Genomic DNA, 13,737 nt, shown 5'->3' on the forward strand with positions numbered 1-13,737 from the left:
ACTGGCCTTCCTGAACCATGGTATCCTTCCCTGGATGCCTTAGCTTGGACATTTTTATAGACTTGCTTTAATTGGAACTGTAAATTAGCAAATTATTAAATTCCCCTTTTTAAAAGCCATTCCATATCTAGTATATTGCATTCCAGCAGCTAGCAAACTAGAATAATGGCCAAAAAGCAAAGGAACAAAAGTTCAAACTCATAAATAATGGAAGAAAATGTAAAATGAGACAATTAATTGTATTTTAAATTCATTAAGATTTTCAAAAATGTTTATATCCTTTCTTGATGAGTGTATAGGAAAATGGACATTCTCAGGCATTACTTACCATTTTATTGAGGCATTGTTTTGGGGGTCCCTGAGGCCACCACCAGGTTTGATTATTCACTAGGAGTATTCAGTTTATAGTCATACTCATGGGTATTATTTATGACTGTAATACAATCATATGCTTTTATGATACAAAGCAAAATCAGCAAAGAGAAATGTGCACGTGGTGAAGTCTGGAGGAAAGCAAGTGCAAGTTTCCAAGAGTCCTCTCCAACTGAAGCACACAGGACATGCTTTGTTCCTCCAACAATGCATTATGACAACATATACGAACTATATTCTACCAGGGAAGCTCATTAGAGACTCAGTGCTCAGGCTATTTGTTTGAGGCTGGTCACATAGGCTCCCCTTTCCAGACACTTATCCACATTCCAGATCCCCAGAAGGAAAGCAGGAGTTTAGCATAAATCACATTGTTTGTACAAACAGATAGATGTAGTGAACCACTTTCATCACTGAAGAAATAAGAATGCTCCAGAAATTCAGGTTCCCAGATGCCAGCCAAGAGCAAAACTTGCAAGCAGGCCTCTCAAAGGATAGCAGTCTCAGGACTGCTATGTTAACACTTTTCTGCACAGGCTATATTTTATATAATATATCATTTATTCATTTCATCTGTATAATTTTCCAATGTTTTGGTAAATTTACCAAGTTGCTCAGTCAATGCATTTTAGAATATTCTCATCACTCTAATAAGATCTTTAATATGCATTTACTGCTATTCCTCATCACCCCATGCCCCAGGCAAGCCCTAATTGTTTTCTATCTCTATAGATTTATCTTATCTGGAAATTTCATATAAATGAAATCACACAATATGTGGTCATCTTTTATGGAGCATGCTTTTGAGGTTCATCCATGACATAGAATGAACCAGTAGTTTGTTCTTTTTTATTGTTGACTGGTTGTCCTAGTTTGCTAGCTGCTGGAAAACAATATACCAGAAACAGAATGGCTTGTATAAAGGGAATTTATTAAGTTGCTAGTTTGTGGTTCTAAGACAGTGAAAATGTCCAAGTTAAAACAAGATTATAAAATGGCCAAATTAAAGCATCACCAAGCATTTACCTTTACTCAAGAGAGACTGAAGAAGTTCAGGTTTTCTCTCTCAACTGGAAAGACACATAGGGAACATAGTGACCTTTGCTATCTTTATCTCCAGGCTTCTTGTTTCATGAAGCTCCCCAGGGCATTTTCCTTCTTCATCTCCAAAGATCTCTGGCTGCATGGACTCTCAGCTTCATTTCTCTGCTGCCACTCTTCCATGTCTCTCTCACGGTTCTGTCATTCTGAAGTTTTCCTTCCCTCTAAAGTGCTTCCTTTTTAAAAGGATTCCATTAAACTAATCAAGACCCATCTGGAATGGGTGGAGTCATATCTCCATCTAATCCAAGGTTAATACCCACAATTGGGTGAGCCACATCTCTTATGGAGATAATCTATTCAAAAGATTCCAAGTTACATTATTAAATAGGAATTAAAAAGAAATGGTTGCTCCTACACTATTGGATCAGGATTAAAACATGGCTTTTCGAGGGTACATAAATCCTTTGAAACTGGCACATTAGTATTTCATTATATGTAAATCTGAATTTTGTTTATCCATCCATCAGTTGATGGACATTTAGATTGTTTCTGACTTGGGGTTAATATGAACAATTCTGCTATGAAGATTTGTGTGCAAGTCTTTGTGTGAATATATGATTTCATTTATCCTGCATTGATACCTAAGAATGCAACTGTTGAGGGATAGCAATTGAATTATCCGATCTTAGACATGTTCTTCATCTTAATCACATTCTTGTGAATGTGAGTCAATTGTAAATAAGATCTCTTGAAGATGTTATTTTTAGTTAAGGTGTGTCCCAACTGAATGTGGGTGAATCTTAATCCGTATTGTTGGAGGCCTTACAAAAGAAAATAAAACAGAAGCCAGAAGTTATAGAAATCCACAGAGGAGGAAGCCAGAAGTCAGCAGAAACTAGTAGAGCAAAAAAGAAGAGTGCATTGACATGTGATGGGAAGCAGAGATACAAGTCAGGCTATCCCAAGGTTTGCCACAGCCTGCATCAGAATATGTTAGTCTTCAGAGACAAAGCAATTCTTTCTGATATCTTGATTTTGGACTTCTTCCAGCTTCAGAACTGAGAGCTAATAAATGCTTATAGTTTAAGCCAACCCATTGTGTTCTGTTTCTCATAACAGCTTGGCAAGGTAAGCCATATAGTAAATTTATGTTTCACCTTTTAAGAAATGGCAAAACTATCTTCCAAAGCAGCTGCACCATTTTACATTGCCACAAGCAGTGTGTGAGGGTTCTAGTTTTTCAACATTCTCATCCCGAATTTTTAGTTTTTATAAGTTTTATTAAAGCCATCCTAGTGAATGCAAAATGGCACCTCATTGTGGTTTGAATTTACATAGCCCTAATGACTAATGATGTGTATTTTTTCATATACTTATTTTGATTCCTATATCATTTTTTGAGAATAATCTCTTCAAGTCTTTGGCTATTTTTAAATTGGGTTCTTTACCTTCTTGTTATTGAATTGTAAGAGTTCCTTGTAAATTCTAGATACTTCTTTGTCAGATATGTGTTTTGTAAATATTTTGTCTCATTGATTGTTTGACTTTTTATTTTCTTAATAGTGACTTTTGAAGTGCAAAAGATTTGAATATATGATGTTTTGGGGGATTGAATCATATCCCCTACAAAAAGCATGTTCAGGCCCACCCCCTGATCCTGTGGGTGTGCACCTATTTGTTAACAGAACCTTTGAAGTGTACTTAAACTGAATGAGGATGGACCTTAATTAACATGGCTCAAATCCTTGCAAGTGAAGGAAATTGAACACAGGAGAAGCCATGGGGAGCATTCAGAAGCTTGAAGAAGGCAGAGAAGAAAGGAGAAGATACTGCCAAGGACATTTCCATATGACAGAAAGGCCAAAGACCAAAGAGCACAGGCAGGCAGCCACAGAATGACAGTCTTTGGGGTGAAAGCATTGCCTTGCTAATGTCTCAATTTTGGATTTCTCAAAACTGAGCCAATAAAATTTCCATTGCTAAAGCCAACATATTGTACAGTAATTGTTTTAACAGTGGGAGGAAAAAAGCAAATATGATTCAATTTGTCAATTTTTTAATGATGGTTTGTATTTTTGGTGTCATATCTATGAAAGTGTCACCTTTTCCAATAACTCAGATTTTTCTTGCTTTTTTTCTAAATATTTTGTTGCTTTAGCTCTTGCATTTATGTCTATGATCCACTTGTCTATATACTCACTTTTTTAGTTCTATACCCATAAATTTTATAAGTATCTAAATTCATCTCTGCATGCCCATATCCCAATGTCCAGCACCATTTGTTTAAAAAGCTATCTTTTTCCTACTGAATTGTCTTGAAATCCTTGTTGAAAATGTACTATGTATAAGAATTTATTTCTGACTTACAATTCTGTTCCATTCATTTATATGCCTATCCTTATTCAAGTTACACACTGTCTTGATAATTACAGCTATATAGTAAGTTCTGAAATTGGAAAATGAAAAAACTCCCCAAATTGTATTCTTATTTTTAAAAGAATTTTGAATATTGTAAGTCTTTTGCTTTTCTCAGTAATTTTTTTAGATTTCTACAAATAAAAGTGTGTTATGATTTTTATAAGGATTTCACTGAATCTATAGATTAATTTAGGTAGAATTGCAATGTTAATTATATTGTCTTCAAATCCATGAACATGGAATGCCTCTACATTTATTTAGATGTTCTTAATTTCCTTAAGAAATGTTTTGTAATTTTCCACGTACAAAAAACAACAGACGATTTTAATGGTATGGTAGAAAATATAGTAAAACTGGAAAAAGTGAAAAAAAAGCTATGAAAAATCTTGAAAGCAGCAGTGGAAAAAGTATTCTTCTGATACAAGTTATCTTCAATGACATGAACAGCTGACTTTTCATAAGGAACCATGGAGGCTAGGAGACAAGAGGATGACATATTATAAGTGATGAAGGAAAAGATACTGAACAAGAATTTTATAACCAGCAAAACTATGCTTTAGAAAATAAAGGGGAAATACAATAATTTTCACAAAAATGAATACTGGGAGAATTTATGACTAGCACACCTGCCCTGTGAGAAACTCCAAAGGACTCCTTCAGCCTGCAAAATAAAGAACACTGGATGATAACTCAGATATGCACAAAGAAGAAAAAAACATTGCTAAGATAATTAAATAGGTAAGTATAAAAGAAGTAAAAAAAAAAAACTACAGATTTAAAGACAACTTCATAAAACAGTTTTAAAAAACCTGTGTTGATGGGCGTATAATGTATGAAGATATAATTTGCATGACAATAATAACAAAAAAGGAGAGGGAAGAGAGGAATATAGAAAAATGTTCATATATTATTGAAATTAAGTGAGTAATAGTGCACATAATTGGCTTAAGTTAAGATGTTTATTTGTTTCTAATTTTTTTGTTTAGTTATATCCTTAATAGTTGTCCTGAGTATTTCAATTAGCATCATAACTTCAAACCATGCAGTTTAGATTAGTATCAACTTAATTTCAGTAATAGACAAAAACTCTTTTTGAATTTATCTTACTTGGAGATTACTGGATGTATAGATTACTGTTTTTCATCAAATTTGAGGAATTTCAGGCATTATTTCTTCAAATACTTCTACTCTTTTTCCACTCATTCTGGGACACCTTCCTGTTATATTTATGTTCATAAGCTTGCTAATGTCACACAGGTTTATGAGACTGTTTCATTTTTCTTCATTCAGTTTTCTTCCTGTTCCTCAGACTGAATAATCTGAACTGGCCTATCTTCAATTTTCTTTATTCTTCTGCTAGCTCAACTCTGTTTACTCTGAGTACTGGTGTGCCCCAGTACTGAAATTTTTATTTCAGTTATTAAACTTTACATCTCCAGAATTTATATTTGGTTCTTTTTCATTATTTCTGTCTATTGATATTCTCTATTTGGTGAGATATAGTAGTCAAACTTTACTTTCATCCTTTAAAGCTAGCTTCCTTTAGTTCTTTGAACATATTTATAATAGCTTATTTAAAGCCTTTGTCTACAAAGTAAAAATCGGGGCCTCTGAGAAATATCTTTTATTGCTCACTTTTTATCTGCATGCTCTATACTTTCCTGATATTTTGCATGTCTCATAATTTTTTTAACTGGACATTTTAGATTATAACTTGTGTCAGTTCTGGAATTAGAACTTTCCATCCCCCTTTGGGTTTGTTGCTGTTTCTGTTTTTTTTTTTTCCTGGTTTTTGTTTACTTGTTTAGTGACTTCCTACAGTAATGCTTTAGATTTTGTATTCAATGCTGTGTGTTCTCTTCCTACTTTTTAAAATGTCGTTAAAAATTTTTTAAACTTGAATTCCTACAGGTCACCTCTGCGTAAGTATATTTCAGTGGTCAGTCAATGATCAATCATAAGATTTCCTTAAATGCCTCCAGACAGTAAGTCTTTCACCTTTGTCAAAGGGATTTGTGTTTGATGGCATACCTTCAAATTTCAGGCAGCTGAAGCCAGCCTTAGCTTCCACTTTCTTATTGCACAGGGCCTAGAATTCAACAAGAAGTGAGTGACTGGGCCCTCTCCTTTCTCAGTTTTCTAACATGTGTACAGTTTTGCACACGAACACAGCCTTCTAGATCTCTAGATATATGCTGAACCTTTTCAAAGTCTCCTCTGATTATCTAGCTAAAACTTTTGGACCAACTCTCATTTGCCCCAATTTAAATCTTGACCTTATATAGCTGTGATGCTAATGATTCCATCTGATTGCTATTGTTTTCAGTAATGCCCTGGGGATACTGCTTATTTTGCAGAGTTTAGCTCTGGATAAGATTGAATAGCAACAATACCCTGGGATTGGAGCTTTCACAGGGAGCTGTTGGTCAAGGTCAAAATATTGACAGTGCTGGGGACTGCACAGAGTTCCAAAAAAGATCATATCTCTCAATTGACTGTCTGAGTGTCAGCTTTTCATGGCCACCATGGAACTGAGCTGGGGAGGTGGCCATGGGAGAAGCCTCAAATTAAAATGCCATAAATTCCACAGTTCTTATAAAATGTTCAGTAGTTTTCCCTGAATGAGCATTTTTCTGTTTTGTGCCTTTGGTTAATTTCCAGAGTTTATAAATGATTGATTCTGATAGATCCATCAGTATTTTCTTTGCTTTTGTGGAGGAGTCAATTCAATGAGCTCCTCATGCTGCCATTCTGGAAATCACCTCAGTTTCTTATAGATTTGTAAATAAGTATAAATTGGTGTTACTTTCCCAGAGGGCAGGTTATGAACCTGAACACAAATTGTAAAAGAAACAGCCTATGCCTTTTTACCTAGTTTATACTGTTTTGAACAGTTGATTAAGTAGACATAATCAAAACTTAATGAGTAGTTATTTATAGTTTTATTTATAAGAAAGAAAAATATACATGTGAGTATATATATATATGGTTAAATAAATAACATGATTTTCAATAACCATATATTTCACATATAAATGTAGCATAAGAAAATGACAAACTATTCAAATTATACCATTAAATGACCAGTGTCTGAGCCCAATTTTGTAATCCTATATTACAATTTATATGATAAATTATGTAATACATAAATATTATAAACATACTACAAAATTATATATTTTGTAACATTTTGTAACAGATTTTGAAGAACATAAACATGTATATACATACACATATACATATATGCATAAACATGTAAAATATATATTCTACTGCTAAAAGCGGTTATCTGTGTCATAGCTCACACCATATACCAAAACCAACTAAAAATGAATCAAAGACCTAAATATAAGAGACAGAATTATAAAACTGCTCAAAGAAAGCATAGAGAAACATCTTCAAGAACTTATGTCAGGCGATGGTTTCATAGACTGTACACCCAAAGCACAAACAACAACAACAAAAATAGAGAAATGGAGAATAATCAGAATTATACTTTTGTGCCTCAAAGAACTTTATCACAAAAGTAAAATGACAATCTGCAGAATGGAAGAAAATATTTGGCAACCACATATGTAATAAGTGTTTAATATCCAGAATATAAAGAAATTCTACAATTCAGAAACAAAAGGACAAACAAGCAACTGAAAAATAGATAAAAGTCTTGAATAGATATTTCTTCAAGGAAGGTATACAACTGGCCAATAAGCACATGAAAAGATGCTCAACATCAGCTGCTAGAAAGTTGCAAATCAAATCCACAGTGAGATATCATCTCACAATCATTAGAATGACTGCTATTAAAAATTCAGCAGAAAATAAGTGTTGGAGAAGATGAAGAGAAATAGGAACACTCATTCATTGCTGGTGGGAATGTAGAATGGTGCAGTAACTGTGGAAGACAGATTGGTGCTCCTCAGAAAGTTAAGTAAAGAATTATTATATTACCTGGCAATCTTACTTCTCGGTATTTGCCCAAATAAATTGAAAGCAGGGAGGGACTCAGATATTTGCATACCAGTGTTCGTAGCAGGATTATTCACAATTTTCAAAATATGGAAGAAACCTAAATGTCCATCAACTGATAAGTGGATAAGTGAAGTAGTGCATATACACAAAATGGAATATTATTCAGCCTTAAAAAGGAAAGAAGTTCTGATACATGAGACAACAAGGATGAAACTTGAAGACACCATGTTGAGTGAAATAAGCCAGACACAAAAGAACAAACATTATTTGATTTCACTGATGTGCTGGTTTGAAAGGAAGTATGCTCCCTAAGAAAAGCCATGTTTTAATATAAATCCATTTCTTAAAGGTAGAATAATCCCTATTCAATACCGTATATTTGAAACTGTAATGAGATCATCTCCCTGGTTGATGTGATTTAGTCAAGAATGGTTGTTAAACTGGATTAGGGGATGACATGTCTCCACCCATTTGAGTGGGTCCTGATTAGTTTCTGAAGTCCTATAAAAGAGGAAACATTTTGGAGAATGAGAGATTCAGAGAGATTCAGAGAGAGCAGAACGATGTAGCCATGAGATGCCGAGAGTCCATGAGCCAGCAACCTTTGGAGATGAAGAAGGAAAACGCCTCCCAGGGAGCTTCATGAAACAGGAAGCCAGGAGAGAAAGCTAGCAGATGACACTGTACTCACCATGTGCCCCTCCAGACAAGAGAGAAGCCTTGACTGTGTACACCATGTGCCTTCTCACGTGAGAGAGAAACCCTGAACTTCATCAGTCTTCTTGAACCAAGGTATCTTTCCCTGGATGCCTTTGATTGGACATTTGTATAGACTTGTTTTAATTGGGATATTTTCTCGGCCTTAGATCTGTAAACTAGCAACTCATTAAATTCCCCTTTTTAAAAGCCATTCCATTTCTGGTATATCGTATTCCAGCAGCTAGCAAACTAGAACAACTGATATTGAATAATTAGAATAAGCAAACTCACAGAGTCAGAATTTAGAACATAGTTTACCACGGTATGAGGTGATGAGGTGGGAATAGGGAATAAGGAGTTATTGCTTAAAATGTAGAGTTTCCATTTAGGACAATAAGAGGTTTTGGTACTGGATGGTGGTGATGGTAGCACAAATTGTGAACATTTTTACAGCACTGAATTATATGTTTGAGCACAGTTGAAAGGAGAAATTTTAGGTTGTATATGTGTTACTAGAATAAAATTAAAAAAAAAAATCCATGAAAAAACAGAACAAAACAGGGACCCCAATTTAGTTATTCTAACCCTAGGTTAAACCATGGAATATATTTAATAGTACAATTATAAAAATGGGTTTTATCAATTGTAACAAATATACCATATCAATGCAAAATATTAATAATAGGGTGGTATATGGGAACCTTGTATTTTATGCATGATTTTTCTATAAACTCACTTCTCTGTATAAAAAAGAATACACAGAAAAAATGTGTTTGCTTCCTAATTGAAAAATTATATTGTTTTTGGTAATAAAATTGAAAAGGAAAGACATCAAATAAAAAGTAGGTAGTGTTAAAAGGCTAAAAATTATAAAAAGCTTTTATAACCTGGAATCCCAAATTACACAATAGCTTAGGTCCATTCAAGGAATGTGGAACTGTATGGAAAAGTGTAGAGAAGAAAGATATTACATTAGAGCAATTTATTTTCTATTTTTTTTTGGTTCTGCACTCATCTGTGCTCAATGTAGCAAGACAATAGACTACATGTTGCAGGTTGCTATTTAACAGGCAAAAACATCAAAACTAATCTATCCACTTCTATAAAATATCTTTATGTACAAGAGAAGAGCTTATTATCATTAAGGATAACTTTACACTCATTAATAATTACCTTAAAATGTGCTTTAATCTTTGCAGAATCTAACAACAATAACGCCAAGTTCTTCTAATACTTTTGAAGGAAAAATTTCACAGATTTGCCAAGACAAAATCTTAAAACTCATGGATTTTTAGCTCAGTCACACTGATTGCAGATATATAAGATGCTGGTTTCTTTTCCAACCTTTTAATCTGAGAAAATAATTACCATTTTTCTATAAGCATTTTAAAAATATAGGAACTCTACTAACTAATATATATTACCCTCCTTAATAATTCTAATAAAACCTTGAGGCCATGTGGTGGATACACTCCAAATCTGGCTTCCTTAATTCTTTCTCTTTGTACAGGCATGCTGTTCACTCCTCATATCCAAAAATAAAGCCTAATTCTCTTCTCCTCGAATCTGAATCAGTTTTATGGTTTGCTTTTTCAAATGTAAATGTGACAGACTGGGCCACAAGAAGACTTTCTGCTTCTACATGGGCTTTCTTGAATGCTTGTTTGAGGGATGGTTCTCAGAACCCAGCCTCTGTACTGAGAAGTCCAATCCCATGGAAAGCTTCATGAGCATGCAATCTGTGTCGTCACTGTTTTGAAATTCTTAATGTTATTTTTAACAAGAAGCCCCATTTTTTCTCTGTTCCCTACAAACCATTTATTTGATACTGCCCAGGCTTGCCACATGGACAGGTTGAGCTCTCAAACCACACCAGCATCACCTGTTGGCCATGTCAGTGAGCCACTTTGGACAGTCAGCCCAGTTGAGCCTTAAATGGTAGCAGTTCCCATCGATATCTACATTTTTTCATGCAAGGCTGTTTTATTGAGGTTTGTATTCAGGTACAGCTGAGTGTTTCAGGCATTACTCTATTTAACAAACAGATATGGCATTTTAGGAAATATTTCAAGACACCAACAATTTCACAGTTACTGGGAACATAGAACACCCACTTTGCATTAATATGTGCAAGTTTTTCAAGAAATCCTTAAGGAAGAAAACGAAATGACAACTGGTCCTCTTCTAGAATATGATTATCCTTGACAAATAGCTACAGAGGAAAGAGCATGACTATTACAGAGTTAGATCCTGCATCCAAACTTATCCATTTTACTCAGGATTGGACTTGGTGTCACAGTTCACAAAGCAAATGATTCAGAATAAGCAACATGTTGAGTTTTCTGCATGTGATATTAACACTAATATGTCAAGCTTTTTGTTAAAAATCAAGAAAATAACTGTCATCAAGTATTTGAAGGTCTGTGATATAAAACACAGGTGAGACATTTTCTTTATAATCCCAAGTAGTATGGCTAAAACTAGGGAATGACTGTAGGGAGAAAATTAAAATTTGGATGTAAAACCCACTACGATGTACTAGCCACTATAGGAGTTGCTTAGTCATTGAAGATTCTTCTCTCCACACTTGCAGTTTTCTTTCTGAGTTCTTCTGAGAAATTTTCAATTGTGACAGTCTTGACCTCTGTGTATTTATGGAAGCCATATTCTCCCAGTTCTTGTACATTTCCAGACATCTTGAATCCACCAAAGGGGCACTGCACTGATACCACACTATAGCAATTTACCCACACTGTCCTATATTGCAGAGCAGAGGAGATGGTTATAGCTTAATCCAGGTATTTGGTGAAGATTCCTGCAAATAGAAAGTGTTGTCTGCTCTCTTAATCACATCATCTAAAAATGTAAATGTTATGATTTGTTGTACTGGTCCAAATATCTCTTTGGCAATGTGCATCTATTCTGTAACATTAGAGAAAACTGTGCGCTGGGTAAAGTAGCCTTTATTCCCCCATGGGTCATGTAGTAGTTAGATTCAGATGCCAACTTTGCCAGGTGAAGGTGCCTAGTTCTGCTGCTGTGGACATGAGCCAATGGCATGTGAACCTCATGTGTTGCTGATTACATCTGTAGTGGGTTAGGAGGCATGCCGGCTGCAATGAATGATTTTTGATTTAGTTGGCTGGTGCTTAAATGAGAGAATTCAATGTAGCACAGCCCAAGCAGCTTAGCATCCCTCATCTCAGCACTCACAGGCTCAGCCCAGGCCTTTGGAAATGCAGAAAGGAACCACCCTGGGGAAAGTTGTTGGAACCAGAGTCCTGGAGAGAAGGCCAGCAAAGATTGCCCTGTGCTTTCCCATGTAAGAAAGTACCTCAGTTGAAAGTTAGCTGCCTTTCCTCTGAAGAACTATACATTAACTAAATAAATCCTTTTTTATTGAAAGCCAATCCATCTCTGGTGTGTTGCATTCCAGCAGCTAGCAAACTAGAACAGGCCCCCTCCACATTTCAGCTGGGCCCCTTCTTTCTTACCTCTCAGTGAGGTCAATTACTTTATCATATTGTTCCTTGTCAATCTGAGGGCTTTTATTTACTCCTCAGGTTAGAGTATTTCCAAGAACATATTTCTTCATCCGTTCAACACTCCTTCAAAGTAACTCATCATAAATTGATTCTTCCACAAAAAAAGCCTCGATGCAGCTATGCAGCATTGACCCTGGTGGTAGAACAACCCCTGGTGTGCAAATTCAATAGCATTGTCCAAGTTGGCATCAGCAAACACAATGCAAGGACTCTTCCCACCGAGCTCCAAAGTTACTGTCTTCAGATTGCTCTCCCCTATGCTTTTTTTTTTTTTTTATCATTTTGCCGACCTCCATTGACCCGGTGAACACCACTTTGTCTATGTCCATGTGGGAAGAAATGGCTGCTCCTGCAGTAGGTCTGCAACCAGGGTCAATATTCACTGCTCCAGGGGGAAACTGTGCCTTTTTTAATTAAGGATGCCACGTGAAGAGCAGTGAGAGGAGTTTGCTCTGCCGATTTGGCAATCACAGTGTTTCCACAGCTAAGGGCAGGCCATATCTTCCAAATGAGCATAACCAACAGGAAATTCCAACAAATAATTTGGCCACATAAACCAATAGGCTCATGCCTTTTGTAAGTAAAAGGGTATGGTCCTGCTCTGGATCTCATCAGCCCAGTGTGCACAGTAGCATAATGTTTTTATGCAGCCTCCTAAATACATCAGATATGCATTGGAAAGTAGTTTTCCACCATTCATTGACTCCAGTGTTACCAGCAGCAAATGGTCGCTTTCAATTAAATCAGCCAATTTGTATATTAGTTGTCCCCTCTGTGAAGCATCCATAGTATGCCATGAAAAGCTGATCTGAAAAGCCTGTCATGTGGCTTTCACTGCTTTGTCAACATCTTCTTTATCTCCTGCTTCTACCTCACAGAGTTTCTCTTCAGTTGCAGGATTAATGATGGGAAATGTCTTGCCACTCACAGGATTATGCCATTCATTGTTTATGAAGATCTTAGAATACTGAATCTTAAAGTTGGTGAGTGGGACAGGTCTTGCCTGAGTAGGACACTTTTGGTTCAGCTCCTGGAACACAGGTGACACACTCAGCAATTTGGTTCTGATCCCCCATTGATATTTGACTACAACAGCATGATACATGCCAAGGGAAAACTCCCCAGCTGAGCTCAGTTAACCCCCAGAACCATGAGAAACAACACATTATTTTAAGTTACTAAGTTTTGGCATGCTTTGTTACCTAGCAACAGATAAGTAAGAGAGGTAACTATAATTATTGACTCATTCCATACAATAAACCCATGAAGTAATTGTCATTATCATAGTCACTTTTAAACGCTTATAGAAGCTAAGAAATTTTTCTAAGATCTCATAATTAAGATATATGTGAGCAGGAAATCAAACCCAGTGTCATGTGAACTCAGAGCCCAAGCTCCTGATTCCATTCTCTACAATAGGTATCTCATAAAAAAATGATTTCCTCTGTATGATGGATAATTTTTATTTTCTTTTTTTGATTTTTTATGTATTTTAGAATTTTTTTTATGGTCAACACATTCCTTATGCAACCCAAGGTAAAAAAGAAAAATGTTTAGAAGTGAATTTAATAAACTATTTGTAAGTTATAGTTACATCAATTGAGAAGATATGGCTTATTATATTACACAATAAGTGCTCAAATTTGAAGAACTTTGGGCGTACCATTCCTAAGAAATTGGTCTGTTTAAT

General features: G+C 35.4%; 1 pseudogene; it reads right to left on the minus strand.

Annotated features, from left to right (window-relative positions):
- Positions 1 to 11,060: 11,060 nt before the first annotated feature.
- Positions 11,061 to 13,152, minus strand: LOC143672081 (aldehyde dehydrogenase 1A1-like; annotated as a pseudogene).
- Between the last annotated feature and the right edge of the window lie 585 nt (positions 13,153 to 13,737).

Source organism: Tamandua tetradactyla, chromosome X (assembly GCF_023851605.1).
Source record: "Tamandua tetradactyla isolate mTamTet1 chromosome X, mTamTet1.pri, whole genome shotgun sequence".
Lineage (NCBI taxonomy): Eukaryota > Metazoa > Chordata > Mammalia > Pilosa > Myrmecophagidae > Tamandua > Tamandua tetradactyla.